At 37.1% G+C, this 11,198-nt stretch overlaps 1 pseudogene; it reads left to right on the top strand.

Moving 5' to 3' along the window:
* The first annotated feature begins 8,501 nt into the window (after positions 1-8,501).
* On the top strand, positions 8,502-9,371 carry LOC100052856 (ferritin light chain pseudogene; annotated as a pseudogene).
* Positions 9,372-11,198: the final 1,827 nt, after the last annotated feature.

The following is an 11,198-nucleotide window of genomic DNA, read 5'->3' as shown; positions in this document are numbered from 1 at the left end:
TATTTGCATAACTAGTTTTAACAGGGGAAATAAAAAGTAAATGTAAAGAAAACTGTGTACCAGTCTGAAATTAATTTTTTGTTTTAAAAATAATTAGAAACCATACAGTTTTAGTTCAGAGATGGAAAGAACTGCAAATGTTACTCCAACTTTTACAACCAAGAATTAGCTATATAAACTGTAAATAAATGAAATTAGTAACTTTTCTCGAGCCCATCCATGATAAGAGGTCACAGAATAATCAAGTAACCTAAAATATGGGGGAGAAAGGGAACAGATGCCTACAGGGAGAAACATAGTCTAAGCATTTGCTTACCTGCAACAGCACCACAGGATGCCGTATAAGACAGTAAAAAAGTTATAGCTAATAAATTTTAATAAATTGCTAAAATAATATGAATGTGAGAGAGCACAGTAGTGTGAAGTTTGTAGAGATGCAGATATAGGCAGGTTCATACCCTTTTGTGAGCTTTTCCTCTAGGATTCCCTGAAGTCACTTACAGGAAAAATTGGATAGAACCCTGAGAAAATTTTTCTTGTGGTGCTGACAGGGTGAGAAAAACAACAGCCACTGGTATCTCTCTTATGAAGAGATGCTATACCCATCTCTGTTATCTCTATTGTGGAGAAAAAGCCAAACTGCAGAGAGAAGAACAACAAAAACTATGACTATATTGGTGCTTTTGGAACTCTACAGCTGCTGAGAAAGGGAGTGGGAGGAGAGATGTGTTAGTATTACTCCTGTGACATGGGCAGGAAGCGTGCTAGGTTGACTACTACAGCTACAGGAGGGGGAGGAGCACTTGTAAAGACCAAAGCCCTGAGGCAAAGGGAAACAGAGCCCACCTAAGACTTAAGGTGAATTAGAACATCAGAGAATGCCATCTTCCCCACTCCACTCACCTGCAAGCTATCAAGAAAAGATGAAAATAACAGTGGAATACAGTTGGGAGTACTGCAGAGACTAATTCTCTCAGGAGAGTAGATATTGAGGAAAATCCTCTGGCAAATTAGCCCACACCATAAACCCAATATATATAGGGATATGAAGCCTATGGTGTACTGAAGGAAACTACAATAACAACAAAAATTAATCCCCAGCTCCTAACTTCATTAACACACAACCACATATAAGTGCCCCTTTGGAAAGGAAGGCATGCCCATGTCTAAGTATGAATATACATTTTATAATATAAATTATATATTTTTTATACATATATATCTCAATGCCTACTCTCATGCCCAACTTTCAAACAAAAAATTACAAGGCATTGCAAAATGTCAAGGAAAATGCAGTCTGAAGAGACAAAGTTATGATCAGAACTAAATTCAGATACATCCCAGGTGTGGGAGCCAACATACAGGAAATTTAAAATAACTGCTTAGTCAGTGGCTCTAATAAAAAATGTAGAAAACATGCATGATCAGATAGGAAATTTCAGCATACAAATGGAAACAATAAGAAAGAACCAAGTGGAAATACTGGGGAAAAGCAAAATAAAACAATAAGAGAGAGGATGAATGCCTTTGACAGGTTTATGAGTAGAATAAACACCACCAAGGAAAGAATCAATGAATTCAAGATAAGTCAATAGAAATTATCTAAACTGAAACAAAAAGAAAATCAAAGAGCAGAACATTTAACACTTGTGGAATAATATCAAATGATCTAATAGACACATAATTGTAATCTCAGAAGAAGAAAAAAGAATGGGAAAGAAGAAATGTATAAAGAAGTAATGGCTAAGAAATTTCCAAAATTAATGACAGACACCAAACCACAGATATAAGTAGTTGCAGAACACCAAGCAAGATAAATAACAAACTAAAACATAGCAAAGCAATCAAACCAGAAAAGCCTCATCTGTATGCATATCATCTTTGAACTGCTGAAAATAAAAACAAAGAGAAAACCTTGAAGAGAGTGGAAAGGAGGACATATTACCTACAAGGAAACTAAGAATAGGATTTATAGCCGTCTTCTCATCAGAAACTATGCAATCAAGAAGACAATGGGTTACTATTTTTAAACTGCTAATTTAAAAAAGAAAGAAAAAAACAGCTGTCAACTCAGAATTCGTACTCAGTGAAAATATGCATCAAAAAAAGTAAGAGAAATGAAGATTTCCTCAGACAAACAAAAATCAGAATTTCCTGCCAGCAGAACTAATCTACAGGATATTCTAAAGAAAGTTCTTGAGGCAGAAGAATGTGATATGGGTAAGAAACTTGGATCTACACAAAGAGAAGAATAAGGTTGAAAATAGAATCAATGAAGATAAATAAAATCTTTTCTTCTTATTTTTATTTGCCCTAAAAGATAATTGAATATTTAAAGCAAAAATGTATCAAGCTATTGTGTGATTATAACATATATATATGTAAGATATATAACAATAGAAAGAATGGAAAGGAGGATTTGGAATGTAGTGTTATAGGTACTTACATGACAGATGAATATCATTTGAAGGTAGACTCAGATTCTATTATTTATTCATTTAGTTCTCCAAAAGTAAAACAAGGGGACGGCCCAGTGGCGCAGCGTTAAGTTCGCACGCACATTCCGCTTCAGTGGCCCAGAGTTCGCCGGTTTGGATCCTGGGTGCGAACTTATGCACCACTTGTCAAGCCATGTTGTGGTAGGCATCCCCCATATAAGGTAAAGGAAGATGGACACGTATGTTAGCTCAGGGCCAGTCTTCCTCAGCAAAAGGAGGAGGATTAGCAGCAGATGTTAGCTCAGGGCTAATCTTCCTCAAATAAATAAACAAGCAAACAAATCAATCAATAAATAAAGTAAAACAAGTTTGGAGGACATACTAAATTATTTCAAGCCTTACTATAAAACTACACTAATCAAGACAGTATCAAATTGGCTAAGGAAAGACAGATTGATCACTGGAATAGAATAGAGAATTTGATAATAGATCCTCACAGATATAGTCAAACTGATTTTTTTCCAAGTTACACTGAAAATTCAGTTGCAAATGATATTCTTTTCAATAAATGGTGTTGGAGCTTTTGTATTCCACATTTAAAAAAAAAAATGAACCTTGACCCATATCTCTCACTTCATATAAAAATTGACTCAAAGTGGATTTAGACCTAAATATAAAAGGCAAAATTACACAATTTTTGTAAAAACCTATAGAACTGTACACTTCAAAGTTAATTTTACTATGTGAATTTTTTTTTTTTTTTTAATGAGGATATGGTAGGAACTTAGGACAGAAAACAGACGGTGAAAAATAAATCTAACTGAATTAAAATGTATGACATATTCTTATTGAAGGCAGTGGGGAAAAAAGGCAGTGGGAAAGTGTCTAGACACTTTAGTGAGAGAAAATCTTCCTTTAAAAAATATAAGTAGAAATGACAAAAAGTTAAAGGGAAAACGTTAAACCATTAACACTACAAATCTCTGGATTACACACTGTGATGGTTGATTTTATGTGGCAACTTGTCTGGGCCATGGTGCCCAGATATTTGATCAAATATTATTCTGGGTGTTTCCTTGAGGGGTTTTTGCATAAGATTTACATTGAAAGCTGTGGACTTTGAGTAAAGCAGATTGCCTTCCATAATGTGGGTGGGTTTCATCCAATCAACTGAAAGCCTGAATAGAACACAGAGCTGACTTCCTTTGAGCAAGAAGGAATCCTGCCAACAAACTGCCTTCAGACTTCATCTTCAACATCTGGCTCTTCCATGTTCTACAGCAGAGTTCCTTTGAATTCTAACTGTAACTATTTTCAGAGTCTCCAGCCTGTTGGCTATCCCATCAGATTTTGAACTCAACCAATCCTCTACAATCATGTGAGCTGAATCCTTAAATTAAATCTCTGTCTCTGTCTCTGTCTCTCTGTCTCTCTGTATATATGTATCCTGGTGGTTCAGTTTCTTTGGGAAACCCTCACGAATACATAAACCATAAAATTGGTCTATTTTGGTTTCTTTTTTGTTTTTGTTATTTTATCAGGTAGAGCAAAATATTTTGGAGGTAGAAATCAAGTGAATGAAGTCGAATTCAAACCTCTTAGCATGACACTTACAGACAAAAATTAATTTGGCCTCGACCTAATATTCTGAAATTTTCTCTTTTCCAACTCCCGTTATTTCTCCAGCCCAACGTACTCCATATTCATCATGTAATATTGGGGGAGATACAGTGAGAGATGACAGGAGACTCAGAAGCACCTGTGTTATCAAAAAGTAGACAGATATAGGAAACATGTGCTCCTGCAGTCTCTGATGTCTTAAAAGAAAGTGTTGAACTTGTTTTAGAAAATTTTAGAATTTTAGAGAATTTAAGTAGTAGAAATTAATAGAGTATAAAATAGCTACAAAATTAAGATTAAACTGTTTTATCTATCCTCTTTATAATGCTAACAGAGTGGGGAACACAAGTAGACAGTCAATAATTCTTCATGAATTTAATTTAAATGATGAGCAATAATAGTAAAAATGGAATTAGATATTGGAACTTCCTTGTCTATCTGACTGTTGAATAAGAGTAAAAACCAGCCTAATTCATTTTTTTCTTTATCACAACCTTCCAATGGTAAATGATCAAATAGGCACTAATATTTTTTGCCAAGTGTGAATCCATTCCCGCAATAAGGCACACAGTAGCCAGTGATGTTTTTTTAAATTTCTGATTGCTCATAAATAGAAATGTATTGAATTTTTTACCCTTATACTAAGCATACAAAACTTAGTTGTTTTTTTTCTCAATAAACTTGCTACTGACTGTATAAAATAGCTTATGTTCCAGTAAAGGATTGCTAATAGTCACAGCAGTGTTAAAAGCAAGTTCGCTTATTGCCAATTGGCTTGAGATCTGAGATCATTTTTGGTCTTTCACCATGGCCACCCACTTGCTGATACCTCTTATCATCAGTGTACATTCACTTCTCAGGATTATAGGCAAGGACATTCTAGTTTATCATTAAAAAGGAAAAAGCTTGTAAAGTAGGGAAACGTAATTTCATATTTTTTGATTCATCATTCTTGCAAAACATCTATATATTTCTTCTATGAAAATATTGGCATTTAAAGAGCAATTGCTATTTGCAAAATATTTTGGTTATTTTAATTACTTACTCCAATAAATAAATGCACTGAATTGTTATTTTGGTATAATCACAAGGAAATTCTCAGGAATAAACCTCCTTAATGTTTTCTTTATTACTAATGTCATGGTAATTAGATTACATTTTATATACTAAAAATAAAAATGCCCCACTATACTCGTCATTATCCATTCAATGTATTTCTCTGTTTATGTATGTATGTATGAATCTGTCTATCTATCTATCTGTCTATCTATCTTTCTATCTAGATTGCATTTTACTAGTCAAGATATTAGCTACTAGAAGGCAAGAAATATTGAGTTTCATTACATGGTATCATGTACAATGAGAAATTAATCTTACAATCAATTGCACTTTTTAGCCCTGAGAAAAGCTGTTAATATTCCCAAGGGCATAAAGTGAAAAAGAAGATTTACCCTTCAATGCTCCTTCACGCTCCAAAATAAAGATTGGTGTCTTTTCTCAAATAGAACTATGAAGGGTGAAGAGACTCACAAGCAGGGGTGAAGATGGAATGAGTATCTCCAGTGAAATTGTGATAAACTGAGATTACCTACTCATTTTAGAAGCCCATCCAAGGAAGCACGCAATGTGGCCTGATACAGAGCAGACCTGGGACAGTGTCCTGATCCCCAGAGAATCAGAGCTGAAAAAGATTATCACAATGCGAGAAGGTGTTTGGGGAGCTCTCCTCCTCAGCGTGCTTACATGCAGGAACATCCTCACCTCCATAGGCTCAGGCAGTAATGGGCCAGGAAAGGAACCTGGTGTGCAGCCTGTGAAGACTACCTTCTACTACATACAGCAGAATTCTGGACAGATAAAGAGAGCTCTGCGGATATTTTAAGTATATATTGTTCCTTCTTAGGAGTATTTAGTTCCTGGAAAGAAAATAACTAGAACAACGGTATACCCCAGGAAAATGATCACAGCAGCAAGCTACGTGTCATATCCTGGGCCATCCACTCAGTAGCCTTGGCCTAACTGAGGGTCCATGAATAGTGCAGCGTAATGTAGAGACAGTGCTGAAGTAAATTGAAAAGCGCTGTCTTTCTAGAGCTCCAAGCTTTTTTCTTCTACTCTTTCTGATTGGATAGAAGAGATTCTTTACCTGAGAAAGATGAATCTGACTTCCCTGACACTATCAATCAATCAGGATATAGCAAGGATACAAGGGAAAGACAAAAAAAGTCGTTCTATGCAGAGACACTAATGTCACGCGTGCCTCAAAGCTTGCTTTCAGGGGATGATATTAAGCGAAATAAGCCAGACAGAGAAAGACAAGAACTATATGGTTTCACTCATATGTGGAAGATAACAAATATGTGGACAAAGAGAACGGATTAGTGGTTACCAGAGGGGAAGGGGGTTGGGGAGGTGAGTGAAAGGGATAAAGGGGCACATATGTATGATGATGGATAAAAATTAGACTACTGGAGGTGAGCACGATGAAGTGTATTCAGGAACTGACAAACAATAATGTACACCTGAAATTACACAACGTTATAAACCATTATAATCCCAATAAAATTACTTGGAAAAAAAAATCAAGGAAAAGCTCACTATAATCTCAGAGTTTATTTTTAAATTTTAGTTATAATTTTAAGAAAATGTGATGTTTGTGTATATTTTTCATTCATACAACTGTAGGAATTAAAAGGAAATCTTGCGCTAATGGGTAAAAACAATTAACAGCCAAATGGAGAATGAAAATCTATAAAAAGTAGTGACACTTGACCTGGAGTGGGGGCGGGGGAGGGGTGGTCTTCGGGACAGGCAGTCCTTCATGCCTCTGATACTTGAAAGTCCTTTATCATGTCACAACGAGTCTTCTGAATAGTTTACATTTATGGGAATTTTTTTCTCTTGACAAAATGAGGGAAATGTGCAGAACATTAAAAGATTTTCTTTCAAAGTAATACAGCAGCAACTCATTTTTGTACTAAAATGTCATTAAGTAAGAAAATTATTCAGTGGTAGAATTATTGACAATGTAAATGAATAGGTAAAAAGGGATAGTAATTCATACCTTGAATTTACTGGTTAATTATATATTGCATTTCAGAAAGAAATGATGCAAGTTCTAGAAACCAAAAACATATATCTGTAATAAAATGCTAATGATATTGTGATAAGCACTGTAAGGAAATATATATTCAAAATCTTCATCATCATTATGAATGTGCTTTTAAGAATGAAACCCCATGGCACACTACATATTTGCATGCGGTTTGTGTAATCCCTCTCTTCTGCATTCCTTCCTTACACACCTATGTTACAACTTGTTTTTTTAAGATTGGCACCTGAGCTAACATTTGTTGCCAATCTTTTTGATTTTTTTCTTGTTCTCCCCAAAGCCTCCCCAGAACATAGTTGTATATTCTAGTTGTGAGTGCCTCTGGTTCTGCTATGTGGGACACAACCTCAGCATGGCCTGATGAGTGGTGCCACGTCCACGCCCAGGATCCAAACCCGCAAAACACCCGGCCACCGAAGCGGAGCAGCGAACTTAACCACTCAACCACAGGGCCAGTCCCATGTTGCAACTTTTGCCTCCATCTCATCATAGAACCTTAAAATTCGTAGGTTAGGCACCGGCTGGGTGGAGCAGCGGTGAACTTCCCACGTTCTGCTTCAGCGGCCTGGGGTGCGCCGGTTTGGCTCCCAGGTGCGGACATGGCACCGCTTGGCAAGCCATGCTGTGGCAGGCATCCCATGTATAAAGTAGAGGAAGATGGGCACGGATGTGAGCTCAGGGCCAGTCTTCCTCAGAAAAAGAGGAGGATTGGCAGCAGTTAACTCAGGGCTAATCTTCCTCAAAAAGAAAAAAAATATCCTATATTAGTATTTCAGTTTTTAATTCATATTCCATATATCTTTGCACTTTTTCAAGTTTCCATGGCATGTAAATCTCCACTTATATTGATTGTTAGATATGCATTTGTTGTGATGAATGTCTACCTTTCATTGCTTAATCCAATTAGTGTGATTATATAACGGATTCCAAGACCCAAGTGGGCTTATCCTGCACATCTCCAGTTTAAAGAATCTAATGTTTTGTTTACATTTTTGCTATTATTAATATATTAATTAATAATTAGTATATTAATTGGTATATATTATAATAATTATAACAATTATATATTATATATTAACTATATATAATATATATTACATATATAATATATATAACTAGTATAATAATTAGTATATTAATTGGTATATATTAATGTTTCTGAAATGCTGTTTGCATATATTTTATAGGTATGTGATAACACTTGTATGTCTTCATCAATTTATGAAAAAGAGAGAAATGGGAACTAAGGGAATAAACATCAGGGTAAACAGATCAGGGATCAAAAAATCACTGTAACAGGCAGTGCGCTGGGCGTCCGGCGGATCTCTTACTTCAACAGTGTTTGGACGGAACAGACCCCTGGGACTCCTCTTCTTCCAGCCTCCGACCACCCTCCAACCTCTTTTCCAGTCTCAGCCTTCGGACCAACTTCTCAACCCTTCCTCTACCTCCGGCGGGATCCACCAACACCGTTTCTTTGAGCTCAGCTCCTTACTGCCGATCAACCATGAGCTCCCAGATTCGTCAGAATTATTCTACCGAAGTGGAGGCCGCCGTCAACCGCCTGGTCAACCTGTACCAGCGGGCCTCCTACACCTACCTCTCTCTGGGCTTCTATTTCGACCGCGACGATGCGGCTCTGAAGGGCGTATGCCACTTCTTCCGCTAGTTGGAGGAGGAAAAGCGCGAGAGTGCCGAGCATCTCTTGAAGATGCAAAACCAGCGCGGCGGCCGCGCCCTCTTCCAGGACTTGCAGAAGCGTCCCAGGATGAGTGGGGTACAACCCTGGATGCCATGAAAGCCGCCATTGTCCTGGAGAAGAGCCTGAACCAGGCCCTTTTGGATCTGCATGCCCTGGGTTCTGCCCAGGCAGACCCCCATCTCTGTGACTTCTTGGAGAGCCACTTCCTGGACGAGGAGGTGAAACTCATCAAGAAGATGGGCGACCATCTGACCAACATCCAGAGGCTCGTTGGCTCCCAAGCTGGGCTGGGTGAGTATCTCTTTGAAAGGCTCACCCTCAAGCATGACTAGGAGGCTCCAGAGTCCAGAGGCCTTTGAGAGGGCCCCTTTGGCATCCCCCTGGTGTCAGAGCTTCTGACTGAGCCTCTCCCTGCAGCCACTAGAGATAGCTTTTTAACTAGCCTGGAGCCCTCTGCCCAAGCCTGGACCAAATGAAAACAATAAAGCTTTTTGCAGCAAAAAAAAAAAAAAAAAAAAATCAGTGTAATAAATATGGAACCATGAACTAATAAGATGGCTTTTATTCTTATTTATTTTTTTAAAGTGTCTTACTCTTTCTCCCTTTTTTTCTACTCTCTCTCTCTCCCTTTCTCCCCCTACACAAACACACACAGCTCTGAATATAAATCTTTCCATAATAACTTAAATCAATGTAGACTTAAATTAATGAAATGTTGGTGTGATTTGTAGCAGCTAGTTTTATGTGCATTCTTGACTTCTGAGCTGCTGCTTTGAGATATAAGAGACAGATCAAATAGTATGAGAAAGACAGATTTTTGAAACATGGGGACAAGGCATTAGCCATGAAGCACTAGAAGCCTGATAAAAATATGCCTTGAGGCCCCAACCCAATTAAACACATTTAAGGAAATAGGGTACTTCAGATTAGTTTCACAGAGATGCCGACATTTGCCTTCAAGTAGTTAATCAAATTCAGCTGAATCGCATCACCGTCGACAAGTGCCATGTCTCTTTCTTCTGGACTGATAGACTTAAGGGACTGTGTTGATGCATTAAAATCTTCTCGAATAAACTCCTTTATCTTCACTTTATAATTCCTGATCTTTTCAACAGGCAAAGTAATTTTTTTAGGATGAAGAATGAATCATGGTTCATAACAGATGTCTTCAACCCCAGGTGTGCTTATTCTTGAGGGATACAAAGACTTTCCAGAGAATATATGGCACAGACCATTTTAAGGGAGTTGGATATGAGATTTTCATCTTCCTAATGCACTTCTGTCTAAAATTGATCTGATTGAGAGTTCTGCAGTTCTGAAGTTCGGATCTACTGAAGGTTCTGAAGCTTGTTTCCCATCCCCAAACTTTGCACAATTGCCATTCTTCCAGGTTACTAAAGAAAGGCAAATTGATCAACCTTCCAGAATCCTACTAGTCCCATCCATATTCTTGGGCACCAACCAAAAGGAGAATTCAAAAATGTGTAGCTCCTGAGGGAGGGTATATTGGCAGTAAAGTAACATGACTTTACCAAAAAGAGAAAAAACAAAGCTGAAGAATCAATAACAAGCTCATTACAGAAATGCCTCTGCCATATCTACCTGTCAGCCTGACCATATCTATCTCTCTCTCTATCCATCTGTCTATCTATCTATCATCTATCTATCTTAGAATTTGTATTTAGAAGTGAGATATGGAGTTTTTGTATTAGCAGAATTATTCTGAAATGAAAACCACTGTAAAATGAAAATGTAATAAAGTCAGACTTCTTTCTGACAGAAAGTAAACTCATCTGGCTGGTCATTTGACCAGAACTGCCAGGCCAAATGGATTTGATGGTGATTATTTTTCATAAATTGAATGACTAAATTTATAGCCTAATAATCATAATAATAATTTCAATAATGATAACAACAATGATATTTAAAGCATATATGCCAAATGCCAGAAATTACTGTTATTTCAGTTCAACTTAATGCAAAATGTTAGAAATCATTTTAAGTGGGCAGAAGATATACATCACTGTTTGAAATTCCTTTAAAGGACTCAGGAGGAGAAATTGATCTGGAAAGCTACTTTTTCCCATTTGGTTTTGAATGGACTTGCTTTCTGACACGTTTTTCAAATTAATTAATTAATTTATTTTAGGTGAGTAGTACATCATTACTCAAGGACAGAATAGAAATCAGAGGATTTACAGCTGGAGCATATACCCCATGGGACACATCGATTTGCAAATTGCTGTTGAGATGGAAATACATGAAAATCTGTTTTGGACTCATGGACTATTAGATCAGAAAATATCTTACAAATCTAGCCTGACCC

The sequence above is a fragment of the Equus caballus genome, chromosome 15, assembly GCF_041296265.1.
Source record: "Equus caballus isolate H_3958 breed thoroughbred chromosome 15, TB-T2T, whole genome shotgun sequence".
NCBI lineage: Eukaryota > Metazoa > Chordata > Mammalia > Perissodactyla > Equidae > Equus > Equus caballus.
This window is presented reverse-complemented; position numbering and strand designations above follow the sequence as displayed.